The sequence below is a fragment of the Rhipicephalus microplus genome, chromosome 2 (genome assembly GCF_043290135.1).
Source record: "Rhipicephalus microplus isolate Deutch F79 chromosome 2, USDA_Rmic, whole genome shotgun sequence".
Classification (NCBI taxonomy): domain Eukaryota; kingdom Metazoa; phylum Arthropoda; class Arachnida; order Ixodida; family Ixodidae; genus Rhipicephalus; species Rhipicephalus microplus.
In genome coordinates, this window is record NC_134701.1 from 266,331,349 (window position 1) to 266,344,142 (window position 12,794).

At 48.6% G+C, this 12,794-nt stretch overlaps 1 protein-coding gene across 9 annotated transcripts in view; it reads right to left on the reverse strand.

Annotated features, from left to right (window-relative positions):
* Positions 1-12,794, reverse strand: part of LOC119170029 (uncharacterized) — a 246,270-nt gene that overhangs the window by 157,316 nt on the left and 76,160 nt on the right. For 4 of the 9 annotated variants that reach the window (XM_075880925.1, XM_075880932.1, XM_075880966.1 and 1 more), the window contains exon 2: positions 598-692. The exons of 4 other annotated variants lie outside the window; for them this stretch is intronic. The gene's annotated coding sequence lies outside the window, so the exon portion shown is untranslated. Of the gene's footprint in view, positions 1-597; positions 693-881; positions 1,091-12,794 lie in introns of those variants that run through there. One more of the 9 variants, XM_037421049.2, reaches the window with a different exon arrangement.

Here is a 12,794-nt window from a genome sequence, read left to right on the forward strand (position 1 = left end):
ATAAAAGTAATCACAAACTTTGGCGCGTTTTCGCGCGTCAGCCGAAGAGTGAAAGCCGGATTACGGCATGCACGTCTGAACTGTGATCCAGAAACACTCAATAATAAATCGCCCTCTTGTGTTTACAAGTGACTCGTGGGCCAACGCACGTGGTAGGTAGGCTTCAAACACGCCAGCCACAAGCAAAGACCTGAACGCGTCGAGCATCAGTTAACGATCCGGGGGTATTCAAAGACCCCTGCTCGAAACGACGAGCGGCTTCAATGATAGCACGGGGCAGGCAAAGCTGCAAGGAAGAAGCGCGATCTCAACTGGGGCTAAGGTTATGCAATCGCTTGCAGCGGAGAAAGAAAAAAAAAAAGGGGGGGGGGGGGGGGGGGGCGAGTTCAGCTAGGAACGGCACACGCGCGCTGCGTTGGGAAAGGTCGCGGTCGATTCCGTCAACACGATTTCAACACACCGCGTCCATGGCAGGGAAGAAGCGCGCGCGGAATCGATCCCCGGCGGCTTGCACGTCCCGATAAGGACGACGCCGCGCTCATCATCGCGGAAGTACGGGACGAAATCCCGCGTAAAAAAAAAAATAAAAACACGTACCCGCTGCGGTCTCGCCGCCGTTCAAACGCAGTCGGTCGTCAGCAGTATGTCCCACCACCTCGGAATACTGCCATCACAAACCGAAGAGGTGTCGGCTGCGAAAACACAAAAAATAACAAAGGCACATTTTCACTTTCTGAATGACGTCGAGTGCGTTCGACGACAGGCACGGACGAGCAGCGCTCGATCGGGTACTAGAAGAGAACGAGTCAAATGCCAATCGTAAAACCAAGCGTGACGCATTTCACGGAACGACATCGATGTCGAAGCTGCCGCAGCCTTACCACGAGCCATCGACGGTGCGCGGAACGCTTTGGCGCCTGATACACGCTTTGACACGGCTCGTGTGCAGGCGCTGTGGAAAGCCATCGTTTAAAGGGCGCCGGGTGATGTGCGTTTTCTGCCACAAGTGTCCGCCGAACACGCGTGAGCTGCAGTGCAGCCGCCAGCTGATCTTCCGAGGAAGCAGCCTCCACGCCTCCACGCCTCCACCACCGCCGCGCTCCCTTCCCTGCCTCGCGGAAGCGGCCCGCTGCTGTGGTTGTTTTGGTGGCGAAGCCACCTGGCGGCAATGCGGAGAAGCTACGCGCACCAACGGATGGCGCGAGCTTTGATTTGTGGAGCAAGTGGCAAATCCGCGTTGCGCAGGCATGGACGTCAGGATAGAGGGGGAGCTGCTCCCGTTCTCCCGCCACACCAGCAGTTTAAGATCATTTCTTGCTTTTTTTTCCTTTTTTTTTCTTTTTAGCGCACTCAGGTCCCACCTATCCGAGTCAACCGACCTTGCACATACACACTGTTGAGGGAGGACTCTTGTCGGTCATGGAGACCTTCTCCTTCACGAATCGCCGTTCACGCGAATGTACCCCCTACAAAACAGAAAGTTAAGGGGGCGCCCTTGGTTGCGAAAATGTACTTGCACAATGCCAGTGGGTCGTTGTGACATGCGGTAGTTACATGCAACTGTTATATCGCGAATTCCTATCGACGAGATTATAGTGCACGTTTACATCAACGCTTCCTAAAGAGATAGTGCCGAGAGTTTCACAAGAAGCCTGGATCGGACTGGGTTTGATTGTTTTTTTTCAATGCGGCCAGATAAAGCACAGGAATTTTCATTTCTGGGGGATTTTCCTCCTAACCGTACAGACGCAAGGAATCCTTAAAATCCGGGAATCTACCGAAAAATCCCAGAGAGTTGGCAGATATGCAATACAATTAATAACGCTTCATCGAGAATCGCACAGGAGTGGTCACAAACATTTATTAGTGATGCACCCCATGTGGCCACCGCATAAGCTGAAACATAATCGTGGAACAAAAATTGCACTACAAAATCGGTGCCTGTAGAATTTATAGTCGTTCTGAAGATCGGTATCAATATGTTTTTTTTTTTCAAACGCTCACGCGAAATCATCCTCAGAAGTAAACATAAATGCGTAATATGGAGATGACATTTCATATGGCAATATTCTAGCCCTGGCATTTTGTTCAAACTACAGCCCCCCCCCCCCTCCACCTACTACTCACACCTTTTCTGTACCAACCCTTGAATAGTATATAAGCGAACGTGGGACGTGAAAGAAGATTAGGGCAATACCACCATAACCAGATGAGCGTATGCCCAATTCTCTCTAGCTAATAATAATAATAATAATAATAATAATAATAATAATAATAATAATAATAATAATAATAATACTGGAGGAATTACGCGCCGAAACCGCATATGATTACGAGGCATAGGGCTCCGGAAATTTCGACCATCTGGTTTCTGTTAAACGTGCCCTGACACTGCATCGAACACTGCAGCAGCCTCTGGCATTTCACCTCCGCCCAAATGAGACCGTAATCGAACCCGCGACCTTCTGCTCAGCAGCCGAACACCTCAATCACTGAACCACCGCGGCGGATCTCCTGCAGCTCATTAGAGAACACCTCGGTGGGTACCTGGCAAAAACAGGGGATCGAACGCGCAGTGCCTCACGCATAGCAGGCGGACGCTTTAAAACTCGAACATCATAGCGTTTTATTTATTTATATTTTTTGAGGTGGTTAAAGGGGGGGGGGGAGGTGAAAATGGCGCTACTTTCTGCTATCCTAAAAAAGGTGGCATGATTCGGACATGATTCAGCAAGATAAAAAAAAAAACTCACCTCAACCCTCTCACTACCCGATGCCCACGTGTTCATCAAACCGCGTGTTATATAAAGATCTCTTCCGTGTTATGAAAATCTCGTCGCGACCAAAAAAAAACGCCCACAAGAGGTCGGCTTCGCTTGTACCGCGTTTCACACCGCACCTGCTGACGATGTTCCCGAACAAGTGTTTCAGCATGCAAGCTTTCGCAAGGATATACCGCGCGCTTCCAATGTACTGTATTACATCGAACACATATAGAAATAAGCCCGGAACGAAGCTTTTAACGAAGTCTTGTCGAATCAGTGCGCGACAGCAGGCAAAAAATAAAATAATAAAATAGAAATAAAAGTAGGGCATTTTCGATCACAAGTGTTGGGTAGATGATGTCAGATACGGGTTGCCATACGCGCTTACACAAGCGTTCCCCCGGTAAAGAGTTAGTAATGTAATGTTGTTTCCTGCTGCTTCAGATGGAAAGGTCAGAAGCGCTTACATACAGCTACTCAGATTTCAATCCAGAATTGACACCGAAAAATGCACCTCATTTAACTACACGCAAGGCAAACGTTATAGTTCAACGGGCATATCCATAAAAGGCGCTGCGAATCATTGAAAACACGGATCCATTTTTTTTTTTCAGGGAAAACCGAGGCAAATGATGGGGGGGGGGGGGAGCAGTGTCATATAGACCTATTCCATATTTGTAAAACAGCTGTAGGCGCTGTCGACATGCTGAGGTCTCGTAGCGACGTCAGGGCACATAGGCTCCGCCCAGCCCACAGCTCGCCACCATCCTTGCTCCAAGATCACGTGACAACTGGCACCAACGCGCCGTGCTCGGAGCAGCTGCAAAGCTGCTGTGTAGTTGTCACGTGAACATGCGAGCTTTGGGCTGGGCAGAAGCGCATACCGCACGAGCATGTATAGTACAAATCTTTTAGAGAAGACTGGAGCAAGAAGACCAAGATGATTGTCAAATGCGAAGCATTTCTTATTGAGCGAAAGGCACTTCGAGCGTTCTTCCTCCCTTCCTTTCTTCTTTCCTTCCTCCCTTTCTTTCTTTCCTTCCTTCCCTCCTTTCTTCTTTCTTTCCTTCTTTCCTTCCTTCCTGCGTTCCTTCCTGCGTTCCTTCTTTCCTTCCTACCAGCTTGTTGCGTTAGCCGCAACAAGCTGGTACAGGCAGGAACCCGGCAAGCACGAGCCACACACGGACGTCAACGTCTTCTTTCACGCTGGCACAGAACTGGCGCCACTATGCTTCGGTACATTTCTTTCTTTCTTCCTTTCTATCTATCTATCTATCTATCTATCTATCTATCTATCTATCTATCTATCTATCTATCTATCTATCTATCTATCCTTAATTGGTGTAGACTATAGTGAACTAGAATATTCTAGTTTGCTATGGTGTCGACCAAAATTTGTAAAACATTTTTGACGAATACGACTGCAGTGTCAAGTCATGACAACGAGGAAATCCTGACAAGCCCGTCACCAAAGCCCTTACATTCAGAGTTTCCTAAATGAAAGCATACTACAGCCCACGGCCCCCTGCAGCGCTCCGCACTTAAAAAAAAAAAACATGTTTGAGACCAGTGCCGTCTTTGTAAAGCGTACCCGAACAAAACGCTATCAATCGCAACAGGAGTGAAAATAATACGAGTACCACTTAGCAAAGTCACAAAAACTTATTGGGTGCGAAAGGTCCGCGGGCTTCGTATACGGGCCGCAGATCACGCGTTTAAGATCGCTGGCACAAAGGCGTTCTCGACCCTATACTCCGGGAGAGAAACAAAACCCGCGCAATTCGAAGCCGTGAATAGTGCGCCCATAATGCGAGACTGCTCCCGTCTGAGGTCATTGACGATTATACGCAGAATGGCACACCGCAATGCCCGTATACTACACTGCTACTAAGTGGCGACAGCAAAACCCGTTGGCAACATGGACGATCATGAGTGCGTTGAAAACGGAGAAAGCTCTGCGCTATAGCTAAAGCCCCCCCACCGTCGCGCCGTACCGATCTGAGGAGATTAAATCGATGCGAAATCACGAGGAGGCCTGGCCCGGTGGTGCTCAGCGCAGAGCTAAAATAGAACGCCACGGGGCCTACAGCAATTACCACTCTCTGTCCGCGAAGCGCAATGGGATTTGAATTAATCTGGGAGGGACTGGTCCCGGGCAATTTTGAAAGCGCGCGCGATAAGCACACAGTAACAGCGTGTTTTGGCGTTCAGCCAATGCACGCTCTTCGATGATGGTTGGAGGAAGGCCTCTCCATGGCACAATCGAAAACCGGGAAGAAAGAAAGAAAGAAAGAAAGAAAGAAAGAAAGAAAGAAAGAAAGAAAGAAAGAAAGAAAGAAAGAAAGAAAGAAAGAAAGAAAGCTGTTCTTGGCCCGCCGGTCTTGCACGCATAAATGCTGTGAAGCGGCAAAAGATGGCGGACGGAATACAAAAGCCTAGTGAAAATCTGGTAATTTGGGCGCGAGACTTCGCATGCCTCTAGCATGCTATTCTTAAGATGTTTGGCGACATGTGAGTGCAGGTGTTTCCCTGTGATTACAGCTAGGTAACTCAAATGTGTGCCGCTCCAGACGTTATTGAGTATTGAGCATTGCACGACGCTTGCCCTTCCGCGTGCGCGTACTACATTGAAAAAAAGAAGGGGGGGGGGGGGCGACTTTTATTTGCCAGTCCTCACTATGGCCGCGTATATTACCCTAGCCAAGTGAACTCTCTTTTGGCTGCCACGACTCTTCGGCGAGAGTTTAACAACTTCCACAAAGAGTTACCTTAACTATCCATAGAGAGCCATATACATACATGGCCAGTATAAGGACTCACCGAATAGAGTAACACATGCACATACCCCCCCCCCCTCCCACTGCTCTTTTTTTTCTTTGAAGTGTACGCACTGACTCCCTCCCCCTCATGTTTTTTTTGCGAATTTGTATTTCCATTCAGCTATAGTGTATTACTCCCCCCCCCCCCCCCCCCCGAAGGATATCCAACCGCTGCTTATAGGTCAGCAACTATGTAAGGCGCACGCAGATGATTCAAGCAACAAAAATCGTATGTGAGCGTGTATTTGTAAAAGCGAGAACGCAGTCATCCGTCCACATTTGCCATTCCGCATGTTGAGCGTTCATACTTGTGCAATTGTCAATTAAAAAGCAATTATTGCGCATGTCTGGGGCACCATAACAACACGCATATATTCTGCATATGCATCTCTTACTACTAGAAAACGCATACATAAATAATTTTAAAAACCGTAGCGATTATCCCGCTGCGCTTACCATGCAACGCTTGCACGGAACGGGGAGTGTTTCCAACGCTTTGCTAAGACAAGACGGTGGTGGCACCTACCCGTCGCCTCGCGTTCTACACCTTATCACCTGTGAGACGGGCGCGCACGGCCACGCGCTTTGTTTTCCAATAGAAACTGCCAGATGGCGCTCGTGTCTCACGTGTGACGTAACTTGATGCGCTCGTTCGCCTCCGCTGCACGCTCAAGGCGCTCTAACGCAGCACCTCCGGAATACCATTCACCGATTTTCTTGCGCAGAACATCAAATAAATGTTTTATTCACTCTCTCCACGCGCAAGACTCTCGTCTTTCGACGACATTTGCAGATTACATGCAGATACGGGGCCAATTTTCTGTTTTTTTTTTTCTTTCTCTAGCGAAGCTCGCTGCTATAGTCGCAGATTTCGGTGGCAGCAATGCATACGCGAAAAACCCGCCGAGCGGATACAGAGGTGCGGCCTCCGAATTTGCGCCGCGGTCACGTGCGTATTTTTTGTACGCGCCGTTTTCCAGTTGACTGATGCGCTCTCGATCGCGGGCTTGGCCGCTCTAGTGCATGGTCATGGTGCTCGAATCCCGTCCGCATATTCCATGAAGGTGAAAATGCTTGAGGCCCGTTGTGTTTTTTAAAAGTAACGGTGCGTCGCTTCGGAGGAATCCCAGGTCGACGAAATTTCCGCAGCCTATAGCACTACGGCATCTCTCATGCAGTGGTGCATTTTCGATGGAGGCGAAAAATTCTGCGGGCCCGTGAGCTCAGATTTGGGTGCACCTTAAAGAATCCCACGAGGTCGAAATTTCCGGAGCCCGCCACTACGACGTTTCTCATAATCATATGGTAGTTTTGGGACGTTAAAGCCCACATATAATCATCATGGTTTTGGGAGGTTAAACTCCAACAACTATTTCTTCCGATCGCAGACTTATCGGCGATAAGTTAAAGTTTCTCATATGGCAACCTGATACAGGCTTATCGGCGATAAGCCAAAGTTTCTGATATAGCAACCTGATTTTTAAAAAATATTTTTTTTTTATCAAAGTAACATGTAATTTCATGTTTGCCACACTCATTCGTTTCCCGGCTATAGGAACGCATGACCCTCGTTATTGCATGTAGCAAAAAAAAAAAAAAAACGAGTACTAGCACTACTCAGCACGTGGATGAAGGTCTGATTCCCGGCATTGAGAAAGGGAACAATCGAGCGGATCCATTGCGCAATGAGAAAGAAACAAAGGTATAGTACGCGAGGCACGTGCACAGCCTCGCTTGCCCCATTTTTTTTTTATTTCCGATAGGGAAAGGACACCCGATTTTTCTTTTCCTTTCTGTGTAAGGTCTTTCAACAAAACTCCGTGTACGCGTTGTGCAGACGGCTTTGACCATGAGCGGCCCATCATTGGTCGCGAAGTATACCGAACTCACGCCCACACACCGACCCGCTCGACCGACCGAGCCCTGCAGGCAAAATGGCAACTGCAGCGCGCGCATCCACCGTCATGCCTGCCATACTGCTCGCGGCAGAGGCAAGGACGAAACGCGATGCTCTAATTGAACACTTCGCACGTGGGCGATCGCTCACCGTTTCCTGGGATCCGCGCAGTGCAGCGAAAGCTGCCGACGCCGAATCAATATATGCAAAGAGAAAGACTGCCCTGTACATCGGAAGTATAAGGGATGCTCTATGCAGCGTCGCAAAAGTGCAACAGTATTGTGCAACTAATAAGCCTGTTCCTTCATTTTCTTTTGTTTGCAGTGGATAGTAAAGTCCTATGTTTGCCTGCGACTTGCGGATGAGAGGAAGAGCTTTTATTGAACATTCGCCCTGCGCACGAGAAAACAACTGAAAGACATCTTGTGAAGGAACAGCGCCCGCGTAAAACGAAGACAAAAAGAAAGAAGAAACGCACAAGACGAGCGCCGACAACCGAATTAAACATTACCCTTAATTCTGAAAATATCCTTTCCCTTGGGGGGCTTCTTCTCTGGGCCGCAGCAACAGGAGCGTTTGCCTGTAGCAGCTTGTCAATTTCTCAGAGACACAAGAAAGTTTGCTTGTTAAAATTTCTTTCTTTTAAGTAACGAAATTCTAGTTATTTGAAATTGCCATCCATTTACTCCTTTAAGTTATTAGTTATTTACCTACTTTATTCATAAGTCACCTTATGATTATCCACTCTTATATTCCCCAGATGACTGAATAAATATATTTTCTTCATCAAAACTTTAAAATAATTCGCTTTTCACCATTACAATAACCCCCATTTTAATCGCGAATCCTCCATAGTGGGTACGAGCCAAAGCATATATGAACAAGCAAGCAAGCACAAAATAGTGCAACTAAAATTTACAATCATTCATTATTAACATTACATAAAAAAAATTATCTCGAAATTATTTTAGCTCCGCTAAATATTAATAATAAATCCAGTACGTATGATCCGCCCGACTCATGGCCGATGCTCCAGAGTGGGCACGTGCCAATGATCCAAAGATCATCATCATCATCATCATCATCAAACCAACCGAAGTTTCGTTGAAGAAACGACAAAGAACCTTCCATGCGCTTACATGGACACGTTTCCAGAACAAGATAAAACATATAAATGCGTTTTTTTTTCTCAAATCCAATGAATTGTCGAAATACCTTACCTCTAATTTATGGAAGGGGACACAGAGGGGAAAAAAACTTATGTATGTGTTTCATCATGCTCTGGGCATGTGTTCACGTATGCGGCTCAAAAATACAAAAGGTTCTTTACTTATGCGCTGTCTATTCAATAAAATTTCAGCTGATAGTCGGCGCTGGTCCTTTCTGTTTCCGCTTCCTTGTACCTTCGTTTCAAATCCGTACAGCCCCTTCACAAGGCTTACGATAGGGTGGCTAGAATCCCTACTTACGACCTCAATCTCACTCGAATTAGGATCCTTCTACATCTGTAGGACACTGATATAAGCTATATGCTCACTGTAGATAACGGATTACACTTGTTCTCTCGAAGAGTTAAGGCCGTTTCACGTGGCACAAAAAGTAGCGGTTTTAAGTCCGCGAATTCGCTCACAGCGAGAAGAATGCCAGTTCGCTCCCGCCGCAGCCGTCCGCGGCGAGCTTCCATGTTGGAAATTTTCGCTCTAGATCGCAGCGGTGGGAGCGATTTCTGTTGGGGACCCGTCAAAATAGGGCCGGGCCAGCCAAGCTGTCGAAATTGCGTCGATGTTTTTTTTTTTGTTTTGGTAATGACCACTGTTGCGCGTTTTAAAGTTTTTAGTTAGATCGGAAAGTGCTCTTAAATGACGAAACGCAAGTGCTCTTCGTTACCGTTCATGGAAACTTGGTATCATAACGCACAGATTGTCACATTTTATTTGAAAAATTCTGCAGTGTCTGCCACAACGAACGACGGCGTCGCAGAGCGAAAATCGCGGACCGTTCGCGGTCCATGTGAAACGAAACCGCCATTAGATTGATTGATTTATTGATACGTGGGGTTTAACTTCCCAAAACCACCATATGATTATGAGAGACGCCGTAGTGGAGGGCTCCGGAAATTTCGACCACCTGAGGTTCTTTAACGTGCACCCAAATCTGAGCACACGGGCCTACAACATTTCCGCCTCCATCAGAAATGCAGCCGCCACAGCCGGGATTCGAACCCGCGACTTGCGGGTCAGCAGCCGAGTACCTATAGCCACTAGACCACCACGGCGGGGCGAAACCGCCATTAGCGGAGGTTGCGAACAGAGCGACTGGAGCGAACGGAACGACTTTTTTCGCTGCAGTCGCGGCATGTGAAACAGCCTTTACGCGCGCAGACATGCGATTTAATAAGAATTCAAGGGTAACGATTTTTTTTTGTGTGTGTGTGAACGCGAGGCTCATAAGTACCTTTTCTAACCAAAATGCTATCCTGGACATTGTCGAGTTCCGCCGCTGATCTACGCTGATTTGCCAATATCTCGAGGGCTGCTACGCCGTCTCTGGATCGGCTTAAAATGACACCATAACGAAAATCTGATAATATGGCGAAATTTGAGTCTCCATAATAGCGCATATGGTCCGGCAGGACTTTCGATGTGTCCGACATACTGCCTCACCTGACGTTATTGCAAAGCGCGCTATAAGCAGCTGATAGCAGATATTGCTACAAGCGCGATTGTCTTTTTGCTCACAGTTGTACTGTAAACCTGTTTGCAGTGTGTGTGTGTGTGTGTGTCCTTCCGAAATGTTTTTTTTTTTTTGCGCCGGTAAATTTATCTTTATCATGAACCAATCAACTCACACAAGCAGCAGTTTTAGCGCAGTTCACACTCTTAAGGGTGCTTTGCTGTGTCTATGACCAACACCCTACGATGAGGGTATTTTGACAAACCGAAACACCCATGTCGTGGGTCTTTCGGCGTTTCAAAACGCCCATGACATGGGTGTGTTGCTTTCTCAAGACACCCTTCATAACCGAATGTAGGAACAGCGCAACCTAGAAGTAGTTAGTTCGTGACTACGGAAGCGAAAAAACAAGGACAGAAAAGAGCGCTGACTTCCCACAAAGATTTAATTCGATTTAATTAGATCTTTGGTGAAAGTCAGCGCTCTTTTCTATCCGTGTTTTTCTGTTCCGTAGTTACGAACTATTTCTAGGTTGCGCTGTTCCTACATTCAGTTATGTCCTACCAACTTGTCCAAGTTTCCACGCTTCATCATCCTTCGTAGAAGGCGCTTAGCCATCTATAATTTTTTTTTTTGGGGGGGGGGGGGGGGGGGGGCTACTTTTTGAGTTCGGGAAGGGCACCCCCTTGAAGTGGTCATTTTTCGCTCTCAGTGCCATCGCGAAAAAAATTACGCGGGGAGGGGGGGGGGGGTCATGGGCGCGGCTTACCACCCCCTGGCTACGCCCCTCCTTCGTAGGATGTCAGTTAAGGTGCAAACTGGTTTACTGTGTGCGGACGATCGGTCTAAACTTTTTTTTTCCCTCGTCCTTTCCACAGTACGGTACGACGCTTGGTTCATTCTATGCACCACATGGTCTGGAATGAGCAGCTTTTCGTGCGACCGAATAGTAAAAACACCAAGCCGGGATGTTCACACTGCCGGCGCTGGCTGCAGGGTGTCTCCCGAACCCCACCGCGTGCTGCGATGTTCGTTGCGTAGACTGTCTGTCTGTATACCATGTAGACTCCATACCACGCATATATCGGGCCTCTCAGCTTCGCGCTGGCGTACGCTCACAAACGAGGGTTCCCTCGCACTTAAAACAAAAGGGGCGGGCGGGCAGCAGCAGAGGACGGCGCGCTGTTAGGCCTGGCGTTAACGCGATGGTAAGAAAGCGCGGCCACGTGGGCGCTGCCAGGGGACGCCCTCGCGAGCGCTGCTGGTTAGGCCCGAGCCGGGCGTCAGCTCTAAAAAAGAAAAGAGAGAGGAGAAGAAAGTATAAAAAGAGAAACCTGCTCTCGCTAGGATTGCCGCTGAACGACGCTGCCGCCCCAGTGCGTTATTTTACGCCACTGCTGGACAGCGGCCAAGAAAGCGCGGAACGGCCACCACACTCATTCCAACGCGGTTGTGTTTCCGCGAAACAGGGAAGCCGGTATGTGCAGCTGCCGTGCGAGCGCTGCATAGTGTGTCTACTAAGCATCGCTGAAGAACCGTGCGCGTATTAGTAACGGTCCTGAAAGCCGGACTGTGGCGACGGCCAGCAAAGCGCAGCTTGCCACCTCCGTCCACGCGTTACCAAACCTAAACGCGGGAGACCCGAAATCAATAACGGTACAGGCGTCTGCCCGAGGCGGCACCTGCCGGCGAGAATACTCTGTACCGATTTAGATTGCTTAGGTGAGTTTTATTATTACCACTACTTCTTGGCTCTCCTCTGTGGAAATAAACGCGAAGCCCGTCGTGAATGTGACTCGGAAGACCGTTAAGTGTGAAGCGGTATCGCAACCGAAGCGCGCCGGAGGCAAACAGCCCACTGCTGCCAAGGCGGGCCTGTTCAACAAACACTACAACGAAACAGCCGCGGCTTTTCTGCAGTGCTCGGCGAACATTGCGTAAGCAGCTAGGGACCACTTTTTTTTATCTTTTTTTTTCCTTTTCTCGTGCCAACGCGTCTGCATAATACGAGATCTGGGTATTGTCTCTCCAACAAAGATACGGCTTGCTTCGCCACCTCCGATCGTCCAAACATTTACCATCCCGAACACGAAAAGGATAAACATAAATCGCGCCCCCGTTTGAACAGAGGGTTTGGCGATGAAACCTTGTCAGACGGGAGAATCCCGTGCCGAGCATAGATCGTCGGTCCCATCTTTACGCCGGTGCCGAAACACCCAGATCACGAATGAATGGAAACGCACACGCGACGTGCTGTGCGTATGGGGCGGCTTCCGCGTCGATTTGACTGGCGCACTACAAAAGTTCTGTTATCCAAAAGGCCAACCAGCTCGTTTCATCTCTACCCTTAATTTTGTCTACAGCGGCATTGCGTGCAAAAGGCGCGATCGCGAGGGGAAAGTGCCACTCGCCGCTGTGACAGCGCATGCAGGCAGCCAGGAACATGTAATGAGAAAGCGTCATGTCGTGTCTGATACTTATGTAGCGCCGACACTCCCAAGTCGGAGAGTAGTGCGTGGTAACGCCCCACGTGGGACTGCATCGAAATATCAATGACAAAAGTGCCACTCCGCCGGTTCAATCGACGACAGTGTGCGCCCTCGCCGCGCACCCCGGATACACAGTAACATCCCTCCTCCT